The following is a 24,883-nucleotide window of genomic DNA, read 5'->3' as shown; positions in this document are numbered from 1 at the left end:
TGGCATCAATCACGTGTCATTTCCATTCCTGCACCACCGCGTGACAGAAATACTGTAAAGGTGATCTATGTGTGTGTGTTAAGTAATTATTAAGTGTCCAGCTACACTTATAAATCATTCACATCCACCCATCTCCCCCTCAACACTCTCACGTTCTCTCTCTCCCTTTCTTATACCCCCCCCCCCGCCCCTTTCTAAAATAATAACAACTCAAAGCTAGGGAGCTAGGGTTAGTGCTGTTTCCATCGCCTCTCAGTTTTCTTTCAGGGGGTTGTTTAATTGAGGTAGGGAGGCTTGGCTTAAAGGTGAGCTGCGGGGTTGGGCTGCTGGCTGGGTTGGGCTGTGTGGCTCTGGCTGTGGCTCTGGCTGGTGTGGAGGCCTTGGGCGTTAATGAGAAGCCTGCCATCAATCAAAGGCTGCAGGACGGGAGACGACTGTAAATAAGGTAGTGATTATGGGAGACCAGTGATAGGCGGAGGCCAACAGGGACCAGGCGGGGGCAGGGCCCTCCACTCCTCCACACTTGAACAACATAAACACGTGTCAAGGTGACAGGGGTCAGGGCACACAGCGGGACTTTTATTAGAACCTGATGCAGAAACCAAGATGCTCCCTGTCAGCATGGTGACCACACTGCTGATGGATGAAGCAGTGGGACCAATCTGAGGGAGGGGAAGGTTAGAGTGGGGAGGGAGGCCGGGGCAAGCAGGCTTTTAAATCTCTTGCCTTTTAAAAAGGGTTCTTGATGGACAACATAATCAAATTACGAATGCGAAGCAGACTCGATAAACGCCAAAGATTCATCAAATTCAGTTGCTACTTCATATGGAGATGCTTTGATTGCAGTCGATCATGCTATGCACAAGCAGAGTCTTTAAATCAACATGATACAGATGGCAACGAAGTGCAAGTCTCTTGTGGAAGAAATATCTCCAAAATAACTGCTACGTGTGTGATGGAATACAGATTAGACATGTTATCTAGCCGGGTGGTATTTGGGCCAGTGATGCGTTCACACTCTTTTAGTGAGCAATGGTTTTTTAGATTGCTCAGACCTCCCATAGCATCAATCAACTTAGCAAATTACATTCAGTTTAAAAGAGCTATCTGTTTGTTAGTCAACAAAACCTTTATCTATTCAAAGCCTAACAAGTAGAATGTTTGTACAGTACCAGTCAAAAGTTTGGACATACCTACTCATTCAAGGGTTTTTCTATATTGTTACTAATTTCTACATTGTAGAATAATAGTGAAGACATCAAAACTATGAAATAACACATATGGAATCATGTAGTAAGCAAAAAAGTGTTAAACAAATCAAAATATATTTTATATTTGAGGTTCTTCAAATAGCCACCATTTGCCTTGATGACAACTTTGCACACTCTTGGCATTCTCTCAACCAGCTTCACCTGGAATGCTTTTCCAACAGTCTTGAAGGAGGTCCTACAAAGGCTGAGCACTTGTTAGCTGCTTTTCCTTCACTCTGCGGTCCGACTCATCCCAAACCATCTCAATTGGGTGGAGGTCGGGTTTTGTGGAGGCCAGGTCATCTGATCCAGCACTCCATCACTCTCCTTCTTGATAAAATAGCCCTTACACAGCCTGGAGGTGTGTTGGGTCATTGTCCTATTGAAAAACAAATGACAGTCCCACTAAGCCCAAACCAGATGGGATGGTGTATCACTGCAGAATGCTGTGGTAGCCATGCTGGTTAAGTGTGCCTTGAATTCTAAATAAATCACAGACAGTGTCACCGGCAAAAAAAAAAACACACCATAACACGTCCTCCCCCACACATGCAGAGATCATCCGTTCACCCACACCGTGTCTCACAAAGACACGCCGGTTGGAACCAAAAATCTCAAATTTGGACTCATCAGACCAAAGGACACATTTCCACCAGTCTAATGTCCATTGCTCGTGTTTCTTGGCCCAAGCATGTCTCTTCTTCTTATTGGTGTCCTTTAGGAGTGGTTTCTTTGCAGCAATTCGACCATGATGGCCTGATTCACACAGTCTCCTCTGAACAGTTGATGTTGAGATGTGTCTGTTACTTGAACTCTGTGAAGCATTTATTTGGGCTGCAATTTCTGAGGCTGTTAACTCTAATGAACATATCCTCTGCAGCAGAGGTAAATCTGGGTCTTCCATTCCTGTGGCGGTCCTCATGAGAGCCAGTTTCATCAAGCTTGATGGTTTTTGTGACTGCACTTGAAAAAACGCTCAAAGTTCTTGACATTTTCCATATTGACTGACCCCAGTCCACCAGGTAACGGAGCCGTCCCCCACGGAACCTGGAGTCCACAGGTCCCTCACCGCATACGCCGGACTCCCGTCAATGTCCAGGGGCGGGGGTGGGGGGCGTACCCCAGGAGACGGCACCAGCCAGAGGACCAGTAACCACTGGCCTGAGGAGAGACACATAAAAAGTGGGTGAGACACGGTAGTGAGGGGGAAGGAGCAGCCGGTACGATACCTCATTTATCCGCCGGAGGACCTTAAACGGCCCCACAAACCGGGGTCTCAGTTTCTTGCAGGGCAGGTGGAGAGGGAGGTTTTTTGTGGACAGCCAGACACAATCACCAGGCTGGAATACGGAGGCCTCACTGCGGTGACGGTCGGCTTGGTCCTTCTGCCGACGAATGGCCCTCTGGAGATGGACATGGGCGGCATTCCAGACCTGTCCGGCCCTGCGGAACCACTCGTCGACAGCGGGTGTCCAAGGGGCCAGGGCCGGCTGGTACCCCAGGACGCACTGGAAGGGAGTGAGCCCCATGGAGGAGTGAACGAGGGAGTTCTGGGCATTTTCTGCCCAGGGAAGAAACCTTGCCCACTCACCCTGCCGGTCCAGACAGTGGCAATGAAGAAAGCTCCTGGTTCATGCGCTCCACCTGCCCATTCGACTGAGGCCTATACCCGGAAGAGAGGCTGACCATGGCCCCGATCTTCTCCAGGAAAGTCTTCCACACTCGGGAGGTGAATTGGGGGCCACGGTCCGAGACGATGTCCTCCGGAAGTCCATAATGCCAGAAGACCTGTTGGAACAGGACCTCAGCGACCTGGAGAGCAGAAGGAAGACCAGTTAGTGGCAAAAAACGTCATGATTTGGAGAACCAATCTACGACCACCAGGACTGTGGTGAAACCATCAGAACGTGGGAGGTGGGTGACAAAGTCTATGGACAGGTGTGACCAAGGTCGCTGAGGCACTGGGAGAGGAACTAGTTTGCCTGCCGGGGCGTTCCAAGGTGTCTTCGTTTGGGCACATATGGAACAGGAGTTGATATAGCGGGAGACATCAGTAGCCAAGGTTGGCCACCAGTATATTTGTGAGAGAGAATGTAGGGTGTGCGTCATACCGGAGTGCCCTGCCGTAAGGGTGGTGTTTGCCCAGATCAGCAGGCAGTCACGGACCCTGGTGGGTACATACACGTGCCCCGGAGGGGCGTTGGCAGGCGCTAGGTCCTCCTGAGCCGACAGGTGGATGTCTTCGTCCACATCCCAAATGACAGGTGCCATGATGAGAGACAGAGGCAGGATAGGACCCCCCAGATCCTTCCTTTCTCCGGTATTGTGCATCCTGGAGAGTGCACTGGGCTTCACATTCTGGGATCCTGGGTGGTAGGACAGAATAAACTGAAAGCGAGTAAGAAATTGGGCCCACCTGGCTTGACGAGAATTCATCCGTTTCGCTGCCAGTATGTGCTTCAAATTCCGGTGGTCAGTGAGAATCCGGAATGGATGGACTGCGCCCTCCTGCCAGTGTCTCCATTCCTCCAGAGCGAGGACCACCGCCAACAGCTCCCTGTCTCCAACTCCATAATTCCTCTTTGCGGGGGTAAGCTTTTTAGAGAAAAAGGCACAGGGATACATTTTCTCTGGCTTACCTTGCCACTGGGAGAGGACCCCACCCACGCCCTCCTCAGATGCGTCCACCTCCAGGATGAAAGGACGAGCTGTATCTGGGTGTTTTAGGAGGGGCGCTGTGGTGAACCTCCTCTCAGCCTCTTGAAGGCAGCGACAGCCTCAGGGTCCCAGGCCAGCTTCTGAGGCCCACCCTTAAGGAGAAAGGTGAGCGCGGCGGCCATATAGCTGAAGGGCGCGATGAAACGCCGGTAGAAATTTGCGAAGCCCAGGAAGCTCTGTAGGCCCTTGATGGTGGTGGGGACGGGCCATGACCTGACGGTGTCCGTCTTCGCTCTTTCCATGAACACCCCCAGAGGACTGATCCTGTATTCCAGGAAGGAGATGGCCTGTTGGTGGAATTCGCATTTCTCCCCCTTCACCCACAGGCTGTGTTCCCGGAGGCAGAGTAGGACTGCTCGGACGTCCCTGACATGCTCCTCGAAGATATCGCCGATGTACACCACCACCTGTCTACTCAGCATGTCTCGGAACACGTCATTGACGAAGGACTGGAACACGGAAGGTGCGCTGGCGAGGCCGTGGGGCATGATGCAGTATTCATAGTGGCCTGAGGTAGTGCTGAATGCCGTATTCCACTCGTCTCCTTCCCGGATTCGGATCAGGTTGTAGGCACTCCTCAGGTCCAACTTGGTAAAGTACCGGGCCCCTCGTAGCTACTCGATGGCCGACGGAACCAGAGGGAGGGGGTACCGGTACTTGGTGGTGACTGCGTTCGGAGCACAGTAGTCAATGCACGGCCTCAGTCCTCTGTATTTTTTGGCCACAAAGAAGAAGCTGGCGGAGGCAGGAGAGGTAGAGCGTCTGATGAACCCCTGTTTCAGGGTCTCCGCCACATACTTCTCCATGGACTCCGCTATGGAAAGGGAGTAAATGCGACTCTTCGGGGGGTGTTGTACACCAGCAGGTCAATGGCGCAGTCCCAGGGCCTGTGAGGAGGGAGACACTTAGCCTTGGAGGCGGAGAAGACATCGGAGAGATCTCCGTACTCACGTGGAATGTTGGGCTGGAGGGCAGACTCCGGACTCTCCACTGACGTGGAACAACAAACCACCGGCAAGCAGGTCCTCCGGCATGAGGGAGACCAGGCTGTGATCCTCTTGGTGATCCAATTGATGGTGGGGTTGTGTAGTCTGAGCCAGGGCAATCCCAAGACGATCCGGTGAAGGGGTGACGTGACGATGTGGAAGGATAGCTCCTCGTGGTGCTCTGGTAGTGTGGGAATGGTGATGGTGATGGGGAGAGTGACGTGCGTAATGGTGCCTGATCCAATTGGTTTATTGTCCAGCGAGGTGACGTGTAACGGAGAAGTCAGTGGCACGGTGGGCAATCCCCATTCAGAGACCAGCTCCCTATCAATAAGGTTCCCCGCTGATCCGGAATCTATCATTGCCATGGAAAGTGAAGAGAAGGAAGAACCATTCACCGTTAGGGTAACTAAAAACAATGGTTTGTTGACAGGTGATGACGGAACACTCACGGAGCGGCAATGGGAGTCATACCGCCTAGATAGGGAGCCGCCAGGAAATCTGTGGTCCGTGGTGGTGTAGGGGGTGCTGCCCACCTCCATGGGTGAGGACTCGGAGGCAGGGCGGCTTCCATAGCTCAGATGGGGTGAGCGTCGAGGCTCCGGGTGGTGTTGGGAACGCCGTCGGTCTCTCAACATGTCATTGAGACGAATGGATGTGGCGTTGAGGGTATCAAGGTCCGTCTCGTCGTCCCGACACGCTCATTCCAGCCGGAAGACGCCACCACCGTGCGAAAGCTCAAGATGTACTCGAACGTGGCCTCCTCTCCCTGGTGTAGCCAGAGGAGATGCTCACCCCCGTCCTTTCCCTCCGTGGGATGATCGAACACCACCCTGAACCAATCGAGGAAGGTGGAGTAGGGAAGCGCCGCGGCCTCACCACCTTCCCAGACAGCCGTGGCCCAATCCAGCGCCTTTCCGTTCGGTAGCGAAATCACCAGCGCTATCCTGGCTTGGTCCGATGGAGATGCCCCACGCTGACGCGCCAGATACAGTGAAACCTGTAGCAGGAAGCCTCTACATTTCGTCGTTTTCCCATCATAGCGCTCCAGCAGGGCGAGGGGTCCCTCAGACGTTGGTGATAGCACAGGAGGAGGTGGACTAGGTGCACTCGCCGCTCCCTGAGGTGGAACCGGAGCAATGGTCAGTTTATGCAGCGTTTGGAGCACTTCCTGCATGGAGGCGTTCAGCTGGGCAATCTGCTGCTGGTGCTGGTCGAGGCGCTGGGAAACTCCAGGAGGATTACCTGCTGCATCCATCTTCGTGAGGTGTGTGATTCTGTGACAAGTACTGAGGATACGAAGAGGTAGGACGCAGACGCAGGAATCAACGATGTAAAGGTTTACTTAACACTGAGCAAGAGAACAATAAAGAGTGAGTACACGACATGACACTACCAAACACACACAACACAACACTGAACAGTCCAGGGCTATATAGGGGTGGTGATGAGATGATGAGGTGCAGGTGCGCTGGAGGTGAAGGTGCGCTGGAGGTGATTAGGGTGCGTTGGGTTTCCATTCCGGTGTTGCCGAGGTGGTGTGCTCAGACCGGTGGCTCAGTAGACCGCCGAATCAGAGCGCCGGAGGGGAGCAACGGGAGGAGACGTGACAAAGGCAAAGGATGGCTATTTGAAGAATCTCAAATATAAAACATATTTGGATTTGTTTAACAATTTTATGGTTACTGCGTGATTCCATATGTGTTATTTCATAGTTTTGATATCTTCACTATTATTCTACAATGTAAAAAATAGTAAAAATACAGAAAAACCCTTGAATGAGTAGGTGTGTCCAAACTTTTGACTGGTAGTGTAGTTCAATTCAACAGTTCAAACTATGACATCAAGGTGAATATTTGTACAATACAAAGTATACTAGTATACTAAATCTAGGCCTACTTCTTTCCTTTACCTACTTCTGTTTTATACGTCGTCTAAGCAATGTAGCTGAATGTCAGTATACTCAATTGCCTCTATTTTAGCATACCCAAGCTATTGGAATACTCCCTGCCCCAATATGTTCATGCTACAAGCCCCGAGGCTCCTGAACATCATGACTAATGCAAATTAGTCACAAAATTACTTATTTCATATTATGCATTACGGTGATTGCTAAATAATACCATTATGATTGTGTTTAACTATATTTAAGATAAGGTATGGAGTTAATTTCTCTTCAGGCGGAGAAATGTTGTATTGTTTACACAGTCAATTACAGTACCGCAGGGCAATGGTTCAAATAGAAGCATTGCCGTAAATACTCATTTTACTGTAGGCACGCAAGGAAAGAGGATCTACATGTATGTCTACCTTCCCTCAAGTGTCCTGTCCAGGGTGTGTACATCAAGCTGCCTCACGTTACGGAAACAGGAGATAGGGTCCTGTCCTATGAGCTGTTCTGGCTCGGACAAGGCTCAGCATATAAAGTATAGTGCAGCATTTCCCAAACTCTGTTATTGGGGGACCCCACAGGGTGCACATGCAGTTTTTTGCCGTAGCACTACATAGCGGATTCAAATAAGCAAAGCTTGATGATGAGTTGATTATTTGAATCGGCTGTGTAATGCTAGGGCAAAAACCAAAATGTGCACTGCTTGGGGTCCCCAGTACCTAGTTTGGAAAATGCTGGTATAGTGTATGTATAAGGACTAAGGTGCACATCCTTACCGGCCGGGGGAAGTCTCATTGCATACATTAAAAAAACGAAATAACTGACAACTTTCTACATTGTTTGTTGGTTTGGTAATGCCACTGTCAGTCAGAAAAACATGCTGAGACGGATTATCACCCCAGCAAGCAAGGTACTTGGAGTCAGACAGACAGCCACCCCCTGTACCTGGGGAAGATCTCAATTGCATACTCCTCGTGTCCTTTCTACTTGTCTCCTTCTCAAAACCCATGAGAAAGCCAGGGGGCCCTCCCCTCTGATCTTTTCCTCCAATGGGTTTTGAGAAGGAGGCTAGGAGAGAGGACACGAGGTGTATGCAATTGAGATTCTCCCATGGACTTCGAACTACTCCTCTCTGGGCGCAGATATAGTGGCACCTGCCTGCAGGAAAACAGATTTAGACAATCATTTGTGCCAGGTGTGATATGTGGGCGGCAGGTAGCTTAGTGGTTAAGAGCGTTGTACCAGTAACCGAAAGTTCGCTGGTTCTAATCCCAGAGCCGACTAGTTGAACAATCTGTCGATGTGCCCTTGAGCAAGACACTTAACCCTAATTGCTCCTGTAAGTCGTTCTGGATAAGAGCGTCTCCTAAATGACTAAAATTATTTAATTAAAAATTGATATCCCTCCTTAACAGCTTGTTTAGGAGGGATATCCTAAGGCTGGTGTTCTTTCATCGGTATATACTGTATATAACTGTCGTGAATTTGTTGTCTACAGTATTATACTTTTCCTTTTTCTTAACGCCATTTTAAACGTGTGCATGATACTGCAACACATTTTCTCCACAGGGACAATAAAGTCCTTGTCAATGTTGGACCTTGTCAAACGAAAATCTTTCATAGTGCCAAACTCTGTCCAACAACAAAAATGAATGCAGATGTATGACCAGAATAGCCAATAACTATGATAACACAGTACAGTAAATCGTAGTAAATGAATCACAGATATTCATTATTAATCTGGATGCAGGAAAGCACTATGTTCTTCTATTTAGTACAGCATATGCAACATGGGTAACAAATCCTAATGAAAGACTACTTCAATATTTAATGTCCATAATCCAAATGTAGCTGGAACCCTTTCCAGTCCATCTGTCAGCCTGTGAGTCTCAGAGCCGGCAGGGCCCCCTGTAGATTCCGGGGGAGTTTTGGAGAAGAGTTCAGAGTTTTTTAGTTGTAAATTAGTCCATAATATGCTGGCCTATCTTTAAAGTGAATGGGATCATAGTGGATGAGATCCATCAACCCTAGAGATACACATAATATCCATCCAGTCTTCCATCTCAGCTGTACAGGCCGTTGGCCCTGTCCTCACCTGGCAGGACCCCGGCATTGGAACAAGGAAAATAAATCTACTTTTGTTGAGATCAGATGAAGGATGCCACAGTGTGTCACAGTAAACTGAATGAACGGTGGAGAATTATACACTTTGATAAGCTTTTGCTCAGTCCGTCTTATTTTTCAGTAGAAAATAACACAGCTCAGCAAACTATCTGAAACTTTTCATGTCAATCCCACAAGGCACCAATAGGACATTCTTAGATCCTTTTGATATGTTATACTGTATAGTCAATAGAATCATATGCATGTCTTTCAACCTCCATAAGCAAATGCACTGAAACGGTACCAATTTCAGATTTTCTTCTAGAAAGACTTCCCATCTGAACATTTGTTTTTTCACCTTACTGTGCACCATTTCAGATGTGTGTTGGCTGTACAATACATACACACCATGCCTTTCAAATCATCCTATAGTAATGAAATGACTGCTTGGTGTCGCAGTGCTGCAGTTCATCCTACCGGTTTGAGACGGGAAGTGGAGAGGCAGGTGTTTTTAGTCACACCGCAGGCTTTAAAGCTTCTTCCTTTGGTGAGAGCGACAGAGTTCAGGTTGATCCCAGCATGTCACACTCATCCAAACCCACTTCCACCGGGGTTGCCTGATGAACCATAAAGCCCAATATGACGCTGACCCTCAGCACAGCTAATCTCAATGCACCAGAGTCCTGCTGGGGGACCCTAGACAATCTCAGTCTACATGGTGGCCTTCCCGCCTACCTACCTGCCTGCCTGCCATTGCCTGCCTACTTCAACACATCTCCATAAAAATGAGGCTGCTCTCTGGCCTGCTGGACACACAGGAAGCCCCCGCCTTCCTCCCTCCCTCCCTCTTCCCCTCTTCCACTGCCCTGTGTTCCTCACTACCCATTAGATCCATTGATTTTCTAAACTAGTGTCTGATGCAGGATGATGTCGCGCCCCGCCCCCTCTCCCTAGTATGAACTCTGGGCCAGTGGCTCTGGCATGTCCAGAGGAGGAGAGGCCAGTCCAGGACTGAATAATTCCCAGTGGCTGATGGGTTTGGAATGGATGAGACCTTGTCCACCCTTGGTCTCCATGGCTGCGGTGGTAATGATGACCGCAGTGACTGCGTTAATGGCAACACACATGCAGATGGGATCCATACAGACAGTGAGATTACACTGATGGAGTCTTTCAACATCATTAGTGTCCATCACGTAGAATTACAGGGCAAACCTCAAAGCCATATCTGTTATTATCAGCATGGCAGCCTGGTGTGTGTCTCTGCTCAAACAAGACAGAGATTAGGCCCATCGACCTGGTCAGGGAATGTAATGTAATCTACTCAGACCTGGAGTGCTGCTACAGCTGTACATGCCTGTGCCTCCTCTACCCCTGTGCCTTTTATTTTCATTACAGCAATGCTCTGCATTCATGTTGACATGATCATACAAACCAACCCAGACAATGCAGGGATAAAACCATCCATGTATCTCCAACTTTGTCCTAATCTTAAACAGGAAACTCAAACATGGGATTAAATAATCAGCGCGTTGAAATGTTTTTAAAGCTATTTGATGTATTTTATCTCTTGCTACATTGGTAAGATAATTGCTCATTACTTGTTTTTTTCCCCCACCTTTATTTATACAGTTAAGTCAATTAAGAACAAATTCTAATTTACAATGACGACTTGTCAGGGAGTGAGCGCAACACGTATAACACACAAGTAGATTAAACAATATCATACAAACAACAGTCAAAAATACACAATGCACAGTCAGTAAAACAGCCAGTAAGACATTCAGTAATAGGCATGATTTAAGAGGCAGGGGAAAACAAATGCAGATATCTGTTCAAATCTCAGACTGTTTGTTTTTAAAAGTACCAATGGACACAAAATAGCTTTGTTTCAGTGTTTTTTTCAGGATGGTCCAGTCTCTAGCAGGGGAGAATTGAAAAGCATTTTCACCAAAGATACTGCATGTCTTGGAGATTGCCAGGTTTATGTACAGTAATTGCTGGATCTCAGGTTGCTGATGGTGGTGGGGAGTCTTAGTAGTGAGCTGAGATAAAGAGGGGTCTTGCCAAGGAGGGATTTGTATATGAATGTGAGCCAGTGGGTTTGACGTCGTCCATGTAGGGCTGGTCAGTTAATGGATTAATATAAGTCACAGACCTGGTGGTGTAGAAGGAAATTCAGGTCATTAGCAACCAAGAGGTTGTGAGCTCAAAAAGTGAGGTATTGTCTCATGTAACCAGAATTAAGCAGCATACTGTCCATTTACAGCAATAACACCTTCATTCAGCTGTAAAAATTCAGTAACTTGATGTTTACCTTACTTTCACTGCAACTAGTAGCCTGTAGTGTACTGTAAAATTACAACTTTTTAACAGTGTAGCATTTCATGGCATAAAAGGAAAATATGGTGCAGAGTGAAAGAAAAGGATGGTTCTTCATAACCATCACAGAAGTAAAGAGCCCTTCCTGGTATGCAAAAAAAAATGGTTACACATCACCCTCACCCCTGACAAAGAACCCCTCAATAACCTTTTTTTTTGGTGTTGTCACGATCGTCGACAGATGAAGCGGACCAAGGCGCAGCGTGATAAGCGTACATTCTTTATAAACCAAACGATACGTGAAGTCCTAGGTTAAACACAAAACCCTACGGAACAAGATCCCACAAATTAACTAGTGCAAAACAGGCTGCCTAAGTATGGTCCCCAATCAGAGACAACGAGCTACAGCTGTCTCTGATTGGGAACCACCCTGGCCAACATAGATCAACACGATCTAGAAACAAAAACATAGAAAACAAAACATAGAAAATCCACACCCTGGCTCAACATATAAGAGTCCCCAGAGTCAGGGCGTGACAGTACCCCCCCCCCCAAAGGCGCGGACTGCGACCGCGCCACACAAACACAAGAGGGTAGGGGCCGGGTGGGCATTCCGCCTCGGAGGCGGATCCGGCTCCGGGCGTGACCACCACTCTCTCTCTACCTGGCCCCGCTGGCCGGAGCTGGACTGGACACCGGTGGAGCGGATTGCTCTGGCTCCGGTGTGGAGCAGCTGACCGGTGCCGGACCAGGCACCGGTGGAACAGGCACGGACCGTGCCGGACTGACGACGCGCACCACTGGCTTGATGCAGGGACGGGCCGGACCGGGCTGGTGACGCGCACCACTGGCTTGGTGCGGGGAGCAGGAACGGGCCGGACCGGGCTGACGACGCGCACCACTGGCTTGGTGCGGGGAGCAGGAACGGGCCGGACCGGGCTGACGACGCGCACCACTGGCTTGGTGCGGGGAGCAGGAACGGGCCGGACCGGGCTGACGACGCGCACCACTGGCTTGGTGCGGGGAGCAGGGACGGGCCGGACCGGGCTGGCGACGCTCACCACTGGCTTGGTGCGGGGAGCAGGAACGGGCCGGACCGGGCTGACGACGCGCACCACTGGCTTGGTGCGGGGAGCAGGAACGGGCCGGACCGGGCTGACGACGCGCTACATCTGCCTTGGTGCGGGGAGCAGGAACGGGCCGGACCGGGCTGACGACGCGCACCACTGGCTTGGTGCGGGGAGCAGGAACAGGCCGGACCGGGCTGGCGACGCGCACCACTGGTTTGGTGCGGGAAGCAGGAACAGGCCGGACCGGGCTGGCGACGCGCACCACTGGTTTGGTGCGGGAAGCAGGAACAGGCCGGACTGGGCTGGCGAACGCGCACCACAGGCTTGGTGCGAGGGACAGGAACAGGCCGGACCGGGCTGGTGACGCGCACCACTGGCTTGGTGCGGGGAGCAGGAACAGGCCGGACCAGGCTGGCGACGCGCACCACTGGCTTGGTGCGGGGAGCAGGAACGGGCCGGACCGGGCTGACGACGCGCACCACTGGCTTGGTGCGGGGAGCAGGAACGGGCCGGACCAGGCTGACGATGCGCACCACTGCCTTGGTGCGGGGAGCAGGAACTGGCCGGACCGGGCTGACGACGTGCACCACAGGCTTGGTGCGGGGAGCAGGAACAGGCCGGACTGGGCTGGCGACGCGCACCACTGGTTTGGTGCGGGAAGCAGGAACAGGCCGGACTGGGCTGGCGAACGCGCACCACAGGCTTGGTGCGAGGGACAGGAACAGGCCGGACCGGGCTGGTGACGCGCACCACTGGCTTGGTGCGGGGAGCAGGAATGGGCCGGACCGGGCTGGCGACGCGCACCACTGGTTTGGTGCGAGGGTCAGGAACAGGCCGGGCTGGACTGTGGAGACGGACTGGAGGTCTGGAGCAGAGAGCTGACACAACCCGTCCTGGCTGAATGCCTATTTCCACACAATCTGTGTGAGGCATCAGCACAGGACGTACAGGGCTGTGCACTCGTACTGGCACTACAGCACGTGGCACTGGCGCAGGATATCCGGGACCGAGGAGGGGTACTGGAGGCCACAAGCGTTGAGCCGGCACACTCCGTCCTGGCTGCATGCCCACCTTAGCACGACACGTGCGTGGTGCTAGCACAGGACGTACAGGACTGTGCCGGAACACTCGCGGCACAGTATGTGGCTCCGCATAACACGGAACCTGCCCAGTCTCACGCTGCCTAGCCTGAGTACGGGGAGTTGGCTCTGCTCTACCTCTAGGCTCCGCCAACCACCCTTCCAGCCCCCCAAACGTGATGGCCTCCTCTCCTAGATCGCCGATGCGCCCTGTAGCTGCCTCCAGCAGCCCCGTCGTCCACGCCGTGTGCCCCCCCAAAAAAATTACTTGGGGTTGCCCATCGCGTGTCCGTCGTCGGCACGGTTGGCGCCGTTTCTCCTCTCCTGCCTGGGCATTTATTTTTATGTCCTCCCAAGACCACCATTCGCCCACCTGGGACATCGCCAACTTCTCCTGTTTGGCACGCTGCTTGGTCCTTTTATGGTGGGATCTTCTGTCACGATCGTCGACAGATGAAGCGGACCAAGGCGCAGCGTGATAAGCGTACATTCTTTATTGTGTACACACACGAACCAAAACAATAAACCAAACGATACGCGAAGTCCTAGGTTAAACACAAAACCCTACGGAACAAGATCCCACAAATTAACTAGTGCAAAACAGGCTGCCTAAGTATGACAGCTACAGCTGTCTCTGATTGGGAACCACCCTGGCCAACATAGATCAACACGATCTAGAAACAAAAACATCGAAAACAAAACATAGAAAATCCACACCTTGGCTCAACATATAAGAGTCCCCAGAGCCAGGGCGTGACAGGTGTGTATGCTGGTCCATCGTTGTCTGGTCAAGCTGTTCTGCAAAACCACGCCCATCATTATTAGATTTACCAGCATGCTTTATTGCAGTTTGATTTTTAGAATTGTTTGTTTCAATATCTATGTTTTTGCATGTACATTGATTGATTAATTAATCAATCAATTAATGTATCACATGCTACACAAAGATAAATAACATACTGTACATTTTTGATTGATTGCAGATTGTGGGTGTATATAAGTTCCAATTGTTCGATATCTCCAGTCACGCTGGATTTTAATAGAAATTAGACACTTTCAAGCCAGCAAAATGTGACTCGATGCTGGTTTTGCAGGTGACCAGCATATACTTGTTTGTTAGTGATCAGCTTATGCTGATCACCAGTGTCCAAAACACAATGAAGGCTGGTCACTAGCATAAACACAGCGAAGGCTGGTCAACAGCAAAAACACAGCGAAGGCTGGTCACCAGCCTATACTGGTCTATGCTGGGTTGCTGTTTTTTGTTGTTGTAATCAGCGCTGTGATTTTATCACTCCATCCCTTATCGCACTTATTTCGTGTGAAGAGCCTGTCTAATGTCGGTTGTTAGGGGCCTACGCTGCTGCCAGCAACGGTTTGGGTCTCACTGTGCCTCCCTTTCATATAGTTAAGCATTGCACCTGTATTGCCAATGTAGCTCAATTCCACCTCGCAAAGTTTGCATTTCACCACCTTCTCATTTAACTTCTCAAAATATTGTCATATGGAACTTAGCTGCTGTTGCTTCCCTGTCTCACTCTCTGCCATTTTCCAACTGTTAATAGCGATGACGTGCAGTGCTTTATATCTGTGGAAAATAATTTGAAAGATGCATATCTCCTACTAACGTCACAGCATTGTTGCGTTAGATATGTTTCATTTCTATTTTTCCCATTATGATGATGGTTGGAACCTGTTAGTGGTAGTTTTGTGATAACTGCACTGTGATTTACATTTTGTTTGGTTAGGGATTTTATCTTAACGTTAACGATCCCAATTTAATTTAACCCATAAGAGTCTAAGCCCTGTCTAAGCCGGGGGGAACCAGAGGATTCTTTATGAGAGGGTTCTAAATGGAACTCAAAAGGGTTCCCCTGGGGAACTAAGGGGGGGATCTTGGAGAGCTGGTGGCCTGGCGGTTGGGAGCTTGGGCCGGTGGCTGATGGGTTGCTGGTTCTGGTCCCCGTTTTGACCTTATGGGAGATCTGTAGAATTGCCATTGAGCAGGACGTTGACCCTGGTTGCTTCTGTGGGTCGCTCTGGATGGGAGTCTGTTAGATGACTAATGTGTATGTTTTAAATATTCAAAAAAGGGGGAAAAAAAGAAAGAAAAAAAGGGTTCTCCTACAGGGACAAATCAAAGGGTTAAACAGTCGTGGTCAAAGGTTTTGAGATTGACACAAATATTAACGTTCACAAAGTCTGCTGCCTCAGTTTTTATGATGGCAATTTGCATATACTCCAGAATATTATGAAGAGTGATCAGATGAAATGTTATGAATCAATGAAAATGAACTTAATCCCCAAAAAACATTTCCATTGCATTTCAGCCCTGCCACAAAACGACAAGCGGACATCATGTCAGTGATTCTCTCGTTATCACAGGTGAGAGTGTTGACGAGGACAAGGCTGGAGATCACTCTGTCATACTGATTGAGTTAGAATAACAGACTGGAAGCTTTAAAAGGAGGGTGGTGCTTGAAATCATTGTTCTTCCTCTGTTAACCATGGTTACCTGCAAGGAAACATGTGCCTTCATCATTGCTTCACAGGCAAGGATATTGCTGCTACTAAGATTGCACCTAAATCAACCATTTATCGGATCATCAAGAACTTCAAGGAGAGAGGTTCAATTGTTGTGAAGAAGGCTTCAGGGTGCCCAAGAAAGTCCAGCAAGCGCCAGGACCGTCTCCTAAAGTTAATTCAGCTACGGGATCGGGGCACCACCAGAGCTTGCTCAGGAATGGCAGCAGGCAGGTGTGAGTGCATCTGCACGCACAGTGAGGCAAAGACTTTTGGAGGATGGCCTGGTGTCAAGAAGGGCAGCGAGGAAGCCACTTTTCTCCAGGAAAAACATCAGGGACAGACTGATATTCTGCAAAAGGTACAGGGATTGGACTGCTGAGGACTGGGGTAAAGTCATTTTCTCTGATGAATCCTCTTTCCGATTGTTTGGGGCATCCGGAAAAAAGCTTGTCCAGAGAAGACAAGGTGAACGCTACCATCAGTCCTGTGTCATGCCAACAGTAAAGCATCCTGAGACCATTCATGTGTGGGGTTGCTTCTCAGCCAAGGGAGTGGGCTCACTCACAATTTTGCCTAAGAACACAGCCATGAATAAAGAATGGTACCAGCACATCCTCCGAGAGCAACTTCTCCCAACCATCCGAGAACAGTTTGGTGACGAACAATGCCTTTTCCAGCATGATGGAGCACCTTGCCATAAGGCAAAAGTGATAACTAAGTGGCTCGGGGAACAAGACATCGACATTTTGGGTCCATGGCCAGGAAACTCCCCAGACCTTAATCCCATTGAGAACTTGTGGTCAATCCTCAAGAGGCGGGTGGACAAACAAAAACCCACAAATTCGGACACTCCAAGCATTGATTATGCAAGAATGGGCTGCCATCAGTCAGGATGTGGCCCAGAAGTTAATTGACAGCATGCCAGGGCGGATTGCAGTGGTATTGAAAAAGAAGGGTCAACACTGCAAATATTGACTCTTTGCATAAACTTAATGTAACTGTCAATAAAAGCCTTTGACACTTATGGAATGCTTGTAATTATACTTCAGTATACCATAGTAACATCTGACAAAAATATCTAAAAACACTGAAGCAGCAAACTTTGTGAAGACCAATACTTGTGTCATTCTCAAAACTTTTGACCACGACTGTACATGGCACACAAAAGGGTTCCCCCATAGAGACAAATGACAGAATGTCCATTGGTTATAATCTTTTACAATCTTTATTGTATCAACAGATCCAGTGGTAGAGCATGGTGCTTGCAACGCTAGGGTTGTGGGTTCGATTCCCACGGGGGGCCAGTGTGAAATAAAAAATATGTATTCACTCACTAACTGTTAGTCGCTCTGGATAAGAGCGTCTGCTAAATGACTAAAATGTAAAAATAACGGTTAGATTTTTAGAATTGTTTGTTGCAATCTGTGTTTTGCATGTACATTAATCAATCAATCAATTAATGTATCTTATGCTGCACAAAGATAAATAACTTACACTTTTCTAAACTAATCCAATCTGTTAGTTGGATTTATTGCACCTGTTATTGAAATGGTTGTTCCAGTTTAGATGGTTTAGGTAGTTGTCACACCCTGGCTCTGGGACTCTATTTGTTGAGCCAGGGTGTGTTTATTCTATGTGTTTATTTCTATGTTGGGGGTTCTAGTTTGTTGATTTCTATGTTTGCCTGAGTGACTCCCAATCAGAGGCAACGAGTGTCAGCTGTTGGCTGGTTGTCTCTGATTGGGAGCCATATTTAAACTGTCTGTTTTCCCTTTGTGTTTGTGGGTTTTTGTTCCGTGTTCGGTCATTGATACCGTGGACGTCACGAGTCGTTTCTTGTTTTGTATTCATGTTTAAACTTTAACTAATTAAAGTATGTTTGTTCATCACGCTGCGCCTTGGTCTACTCCTTACCTCGATCGTGACAGAAAAACCCACCATGCAACGACCAAGCAGCGTGTCCAGGGGCAGCTCTTGGGCTGGACATGGGAGGAAGCGCCGGGAGAAGAGACGGTGGAGGCGCGCCGTAGAGAGGAGCAACGGCGTGATCAGGGTCGTTGTTGGGCGGTCGAGAGGCAACCCCAGAAAAATTTTAGGGGGGGGCACACGGCATGGACGACGGGGCTGACGGAGGCAAAAAAGGGGCGGATTCTGGAGGCCACCAGGTTACGGATACACCGCCCTGTACGTCCTGTGCGGATGCCTCACACAGAGTGTGTGAGGGTAGGCATTCAGCCAGGACGGGTTGTGGCCGCTCTTCACTCCAGGGCTCCTATCCGTCTCCACAGCCCGGTTCGGCCTGTCCCTGCTCCACGCACCAAGCCTACGGTGTGCGTCGCCAGCCCAGTCCGGCCAGTCCCTGCTCCACGCACCAAGCCCACGGTGTGCGTCGCCAGCCCGGTCCGGCCTGTCCCTGCTCCACGCACCAAGCCTACGGTGTGCGTCGCCAGCCCAGTCCGGCCAGTCCCTGCTCCACGCACCAAGCCTACGGTGTGCGTCGACAGCCCAGCCCGGCCTGTCCCTGCTCCACGCACCAAGTATACGGTGCGTGTCGCCAGCCCGGCCCGGCCTGTTCCTCCCACTCGCACCAAGTATACGGTGCGCGTCGCCAGCCCGGCCCGGCCTGTTCCTGCCACTCGCACCAAGTATACGGTGCGCGTCGCCAGCCCGGCCCGGCCTGTTCCTGCCACTCGCACCAAGTATACGGTGCGCGTCGCCGCCCGGCCCGGCCTGTTCCTGCGACTCGCACTCAAGTATACGGTGCGCGTCGCCAGCCCGGCCCGGCCTGTTCCTGCCACTCGCACCAAGTCTACGGTGCGCGTCGCCAGCCCGGCCCGGCCTGTTCCTGCCACTCGCACCAAGCCAGGGGTGCGAGTCGTCAGCCTGGTAAGGCCCGTCCCTCCTCCACGCACCAAGCCAGGGGTGCGAGTCGTCAGCCTGGTAAGGCCCGTCCCTCCTCCACGCACCAAGCCAGGGGTGCGCGTCGTCAGCCTGGTAAGGCCCGTTCCTCCTCCACGCACCAAGCCAGGGGTGCGCGTCGTCAGTCCAGCACAACCCGTGCCTGGGTCACCGGTGCCTGGTTAGGTACCGGTCAACTGCTCCACGATGGAGCTGAAGCTAACCGCTCCTGCTACAGTGGGGAAAAAAAGTATTTAGTCAGCCACCAATTGTGCAAGTTCTCCCACTTAAAAAGATGAGAGAGGCCTGTAATTTTCATCATAGGTACACGTCAACTATGACAGACAAATTGAGAAAAAAACATTGTAGGATTTTTTATGAATTTATATGCAAATTATGGTGGAAAATAAGTATTTGGTCACCTACAAACATGCAAGATTTCTGGCTCTCACAGACCTGTAACTTCTTCTTTAAGATGCTCCTCTGTCCTCCACTCGTTACCTGTATTAATGGCACCTGTTTGAACTTGTTATCAGTATAAAAGACACCTGTCCACAACCTCAAACAGTCACACTCCAAACTCCACTATGGCCAAGACCAAAGAGCTGTCAAAGGACACCAGAAACAAAATGGTAGACCTGCACCAGGCTGGGAAGACTGAATCTGCAATAGGTAAGCAGCTTGGTTTGAAGAAATCAACTGTGGGAGCAATTATTAGGAAATGGAAGACATACAAGACCACTGATAATCTCCCTCGATCTGGGGCTCCACGCAAGATCTCACCCCGTGGGGTCAAAATGATCACAAGAACGGTGAGCAAAAATCCCAGAACCACACGGGGGGACCTAGTGAATGACCTGCAGAGAGCTGGGACCAAAGTAACAAAGCCTACCATCAGTAACACACTACGCCGCTAGGGACTCAAATCCTGCAGTGGCAGACGTGTCCCCCTGCTTAAGCCAGTACATGTCCAGGCCCATCTGAAGTTTGCTAGAGTGCATTTGGATGATCCAGAAGAGGATTGGGAGAATGTCATATGGTCAGATGAAACCAAAATAGAACTTTTTGGTAAAAACTAAACTTGTTGTGTTTGGAGGACAAAGAATGGTGAGTTGCATCCAAATAACACCATTCCTACTGTGAAGCATGGGGGTGGAAACATCATGCTTTGGGGCTGTTTTTCTGCAAAGGGACTAGGACGACTGATCCGTGTAAAGGAAAGAATGAATGGGGCCATGTATCGTGAGATTTTGAGTGAAAACCTCCTTCCATCAGCAAGGGCATTGAAGATGAAACGTGGCTGGGTCTTTCAGCATGACAATGATCCCAAACACACCGCCCGGGCAACGAAGGAGTGGCTTCGTAAGAAGCATTTCAAGGTCCTGGAGTGGCCTAGCCAGTCTCCAGATCTCAACCCCATAGAAAATCTTTGGAGGGAGTTGAAAGTCTGTGTTGCCCAGCGACAGCCCCAAAACATCACTGCTCTAGAGGAGATCTGCATGGAGGAATGGGCCAAAATACCAGCAACAGTGTGTGAAAACCTTGTGAAGACTTACAGAAAACGTTTGACCTGTGTCAATGCCAACAAAGGGTATATAACAAAGTATTGAGAAACTTTTGTTATTGACCAAATACTTATTTTCCACCATAATTTGCAAATAAATTCATTAAAAATTCTACAATGTGATTTTCTGGAATTATTTTTCTCATTTTCTCTATCATAGTTGACGTGTACCTATGATGAAAATTACAGGCGTCTCTCATCTTTTTAAGTGGGAGAACTTGCACAATTGGTGGCTGACTAAATACTTTTTTTCCCCACTGTAAGTCCAGTTCGGCTCCAGCCGGCGGGGCCAGACTGGACCAGGGGCGCTATGGGGGGTGTATTGGAGGGTGGTGGTCAAGGCCGGAGCCAGAACCGCCGCCGAGGAGGTATGCCCGCCCAGCCCTCCCCTGTTTTGTTTAGTTGAGGCGCGGTCGCAGTCCGCTCCTTTAGGGGGGGGTACTGTCACACCCTGGCTCTGGGACTCTATTTGTTGAGCCAGGGTGTGTTTATTCTATGTGTTTATTTCTATGTTGGGGGTTCTAGTTTGTTGATTTCTATGTTTGCCTGAGTGACTCCCAATCAGAGGCAAAGAGTGTCAGCTGTTGGCTGGTTGTCTCTGATTGGGAGCCATATTTAAACTGTCTGTTTTCCCTTTGTGTTTGTGGGTTTTTGTTCCGTGTTCGGTCATTGATACCGTGGACGTCACGAGTCGTTTCTTGTTTTGTATTCATGTTTAAACTTTAACTAATTAAAGTATGTTTGTTCATCACGCTGCGCCTTGGTCTACTCCTTACCTCGATCGTGACAGTAGTCTCATTAATTAATCTTTCTATCTCTGGTAGTCATTCTGAATGCAGATTGTGGGAATCCACTCTGGCTGGATTCCAATAGGAATTAGACAACTAATCATAATGTGACTTGATGCTGGTTTTGCTTTAGCTTATGCTGGTCACCAGTGTCAAAAACACAGCGATGGCTGGTCACCAGCAAAAACACAATGAAGGCTGGTCACCAGCAAAAACACAACGAAGGCTGGTCACCAGCAAAAACACAATGAAGGCTGGTCTGCCAGCATAACCAGCTAGACCACGCTGGTCTGCCAGCAAAACCAGTTAGACCATACTGGTCAGTCCAGCTTGACCAGCTAGACCATGCAGGTCAGACCAGCTTGGCCAGCATCCAACCAGCACTGACCAGCATAGACCAGCATGGACCAGCTTGAAATGTATGCTGGTCTAGGTGTTGTTTTTTCAGCAGGGAAGATTGCAGTTGATATGCAGCCATTGTCAATCGTAGAGGATGTTGACTTCAATGCCCTGATGGCATATCTAGAACCAGACTACAAGATGCCATGTCTAAAAACCTTGATGGCCCGGATGGAAAAATTGTACAATGATTGCTCTGCAATTACAAAGCGCGAGCTCTCAAACACCCCATACGTGGCGTTAACAACAGATTGTTGGACATCTATGAACATCACTGCAATGAGCCTTCATATTGATGAACAGTGGGACATGAAGTCCCATATACTGACCACTGAGAACATGGAGGAGAGGCACACAGCAGAGAACCTAAAAACGGCATTAACTACCATTATTACTGAGTTGGTGGGGGACAGCAGCAAGGTGAGCGTCGTCGTCTGGTAGCCATGACCGCGTACATGGAACTAAATTGCCCCCTACTGGTCATGCACAGGACAATATCTGCATTGTGAATTCACATGTAATTGTATGATTTTTTCTTACTGTTTAAACAAAGAAAATGGCTGTTTAAACATTAAGAAATGTTTTACATTCGTCCCATCCCTACATTCCAGCATTAATACTGCATATTCCAACTTCCACGAGGTGTACTTCAAACTCATGTTTGTTTTGCATAAAGAGAGGACGGGGGAAAAAACAGAATGGTCTGGGTGAGTAGCTGTAAAGGCATCACCCCTCTTAGCACCCCGCTTCACTCTGAAATACACTACATAACCAAAAGTATGTAGACACCTGCTTGCCGAACATCTCATTCCAAAATCATGGGCATTAATATGGAGTTGGTCCCCCCTTTGCGGCTATAACAGCCTCCACTCTTCTGGGAAGGCTTTCCACTAGATGTTGGAACATTGCTGCGGGGACTTGCTTCCATTCAGCCACAAGAGCATTAGTGAGGTCGGGCACTGATGTTGGGCAATTAGGCCTGGCTCGAAGTCGGCTTTCCAATTCATCCAAAAGGTGTTAGATGGGGTTGAGGTCAGGCTCTATGCAGGCCAGTCAAGTTCTTCCACACCGTTCTCGACAAACCATTTTTGTATGGACCTCGCTTTGTGCACGGGGGCATTGTCATGCTGAAACAGGAAAGGGCCTTCCCCAAATTGTTGACACAATGTTGGAAGCACAGAATCATCTAGAATGTCATTGAATGCTGTAGCGTTAAGATTTCCCTTCACTGGAACTACCCCAGACCATTATTCCTCCTCCACCAAACTTTACAGTTGGCACTATGCATTGGGGCAGGTACCGTTCTCCTGGCATCCACCAAACCCAGATTCGTCCATTGGACTGCCAGAGAACGCATTTCCACTGCTCCAGAGTCCAAAGGGGGCGAGCTTTACACCACTCCAGCCTACTTCGCAGCTGAGCCGTTGTTGCTCCTAGATTATTCTACTTCACAATAACAGCACTTACAGTTGACCGGGGCAGCTCTAGCAGGACAGAAATTTGACGAACTGACTTGAAATTCACTGAGCTCTACGGTAAGGCCATTCTACTGCCAATGTTTGTCTATGGAGACTGCATGGCTGTGTGCTCGATTTTATACACCTGTCAGCAACATGTGTGGCTGAAATAGCCTAATCCACTAATTTGAAGGGGTGTCCACATACACTGTATATACAAAAGTATCAACAAAGCTGTGTATACGGTGATTTCCCAGTACTAACACAGGGGAGGGAGAGAAAGCAGGAGAAATAGACTATTCTTCATGAGTTTAACATTCCAGGCATGCAGCTACCCAGAGATGAGGGGGAGGCTCAAAGGTTTTTGGGAGCAGAATAAAAAGGACTTGGGAGGGTAATATAAATGTTGAGGTTGCTCTATGATTATTAGTCAAATGATGGTTCAGTAGGTTTAATAATATTTTTCCAAATACATTTTCATGGATATGAATGAAACAGACTACAAGACAGACTATAAATCATGCAAACCTCATTAGGCTTTCCTTTTGTAAATGTGTGTGCGCAGTAGTTATTGCATTTAACAATAATACAGATGACTTGATAATGGCTTATTAAATCCGAAGTTCACCGTGGTCCAGAAAATTTATTTCAACCGGAGTGCAGGCATTCCTGTAACATTTCAATATGCCACCCCCTTAATTGCATGACAAACAGACAGTTAGTCCAGCAGATAAGCTCAAATTAAATCGTACCACTGTGGTATAGACGTGAAAATTGGCACACTTGTATAATTTGTCAAACTAAACAATTACTGATACAGTGCCATTTGATCCAGGCATCATCGAAAATGGTAGCACCACCTATAGGCTAAATCTGCAGCTGAATATCAACATTATCTCAGATATATTTTAGATTCTTGCTTTACACATGAGGCTATGTCAAATATTAATAGATGACTGTAATTACCAAAGATATCAGACACATCTATTAATAGAGAGATTCCAATAGAATCCAATAGAGATACCAAAGCAGCAGGGAGTCAGGGACCGGACTGAAGTTCTTTAATTTGTCTCATGCAAAGATCAAACACATAACTAACACGATAAGATGGGTTAAATAATAAAAGGCATGCTCATTTTGTACCAGATAATAACACATCTAAGATAGGCTATTTACAGTACTTAAAAGATTATAAAGACAGATGCAACCAGGTTTGGGTGCTAATGATGTAACGGACAATGGAGACAACAAATCCATGAGGAGCTCATTTGGGGAGAAATCTTTATTTAAAAAAATATCCTTCAGGGTACTAGAAGCCATATAGTTGAGACCCTAGCATACCCATAATGCTAAGGATAATAATATGCCATTTAGCAGACGCTTTTATCCAAAGCGACTTACAGTCATGCGTGCATACATTTTTTTTTTGTGTATGGGTGGTCCTGGGGATCGAACCCACTACCTTGGCGTTACAAGCGCCGTGCTCTACCAGCTGAGCTAGAGAGGACCACAGGTCTTTGGGTTCCTGGCCAGCTGATGATCCAGCCAGTTGTCTGGTCCTGAGAATGCTACACCCTGGTCCTGTTGACTTGCTATGTGGGAGGTTCTTCTCTCAACTTCCAGCATAATCACTTGGTTCAATTTATGACTGCATGGCTTCCTAGAAACACATTAACTGATTTTCCCTGTAGGCGATTTAAAATAGCTAGGGTCTCTCTGGACTGTGGCTTTCCAGAGGCAGGCCTGAGAGCTGCAGGTCCTTAGGGAGACACTTGGTACAGTACATCTGGCTCCATTAAGCCTGCCAGGCTGGCTCTCTGTGATCAGCACCC

The sequence above is a fragment of the Coregonus clupeaformis genome, chromosome 23 (assembly GCF_020615455.1).
Source record: "Coregonus clupeaformis isolate EN_2021a chromosome 23, ASM2061545v1, whole genome shotgun sequence".
NCBI classification, from domain to species: Eukaryota; Metazoa; Chordata; class Actinopteri; order Salmoniformes; family Salmonidae; genus Coregonus; species Coregonus clupeaformis.
This window is presented reverse-complemented; position numbering follows the sequence as displayed.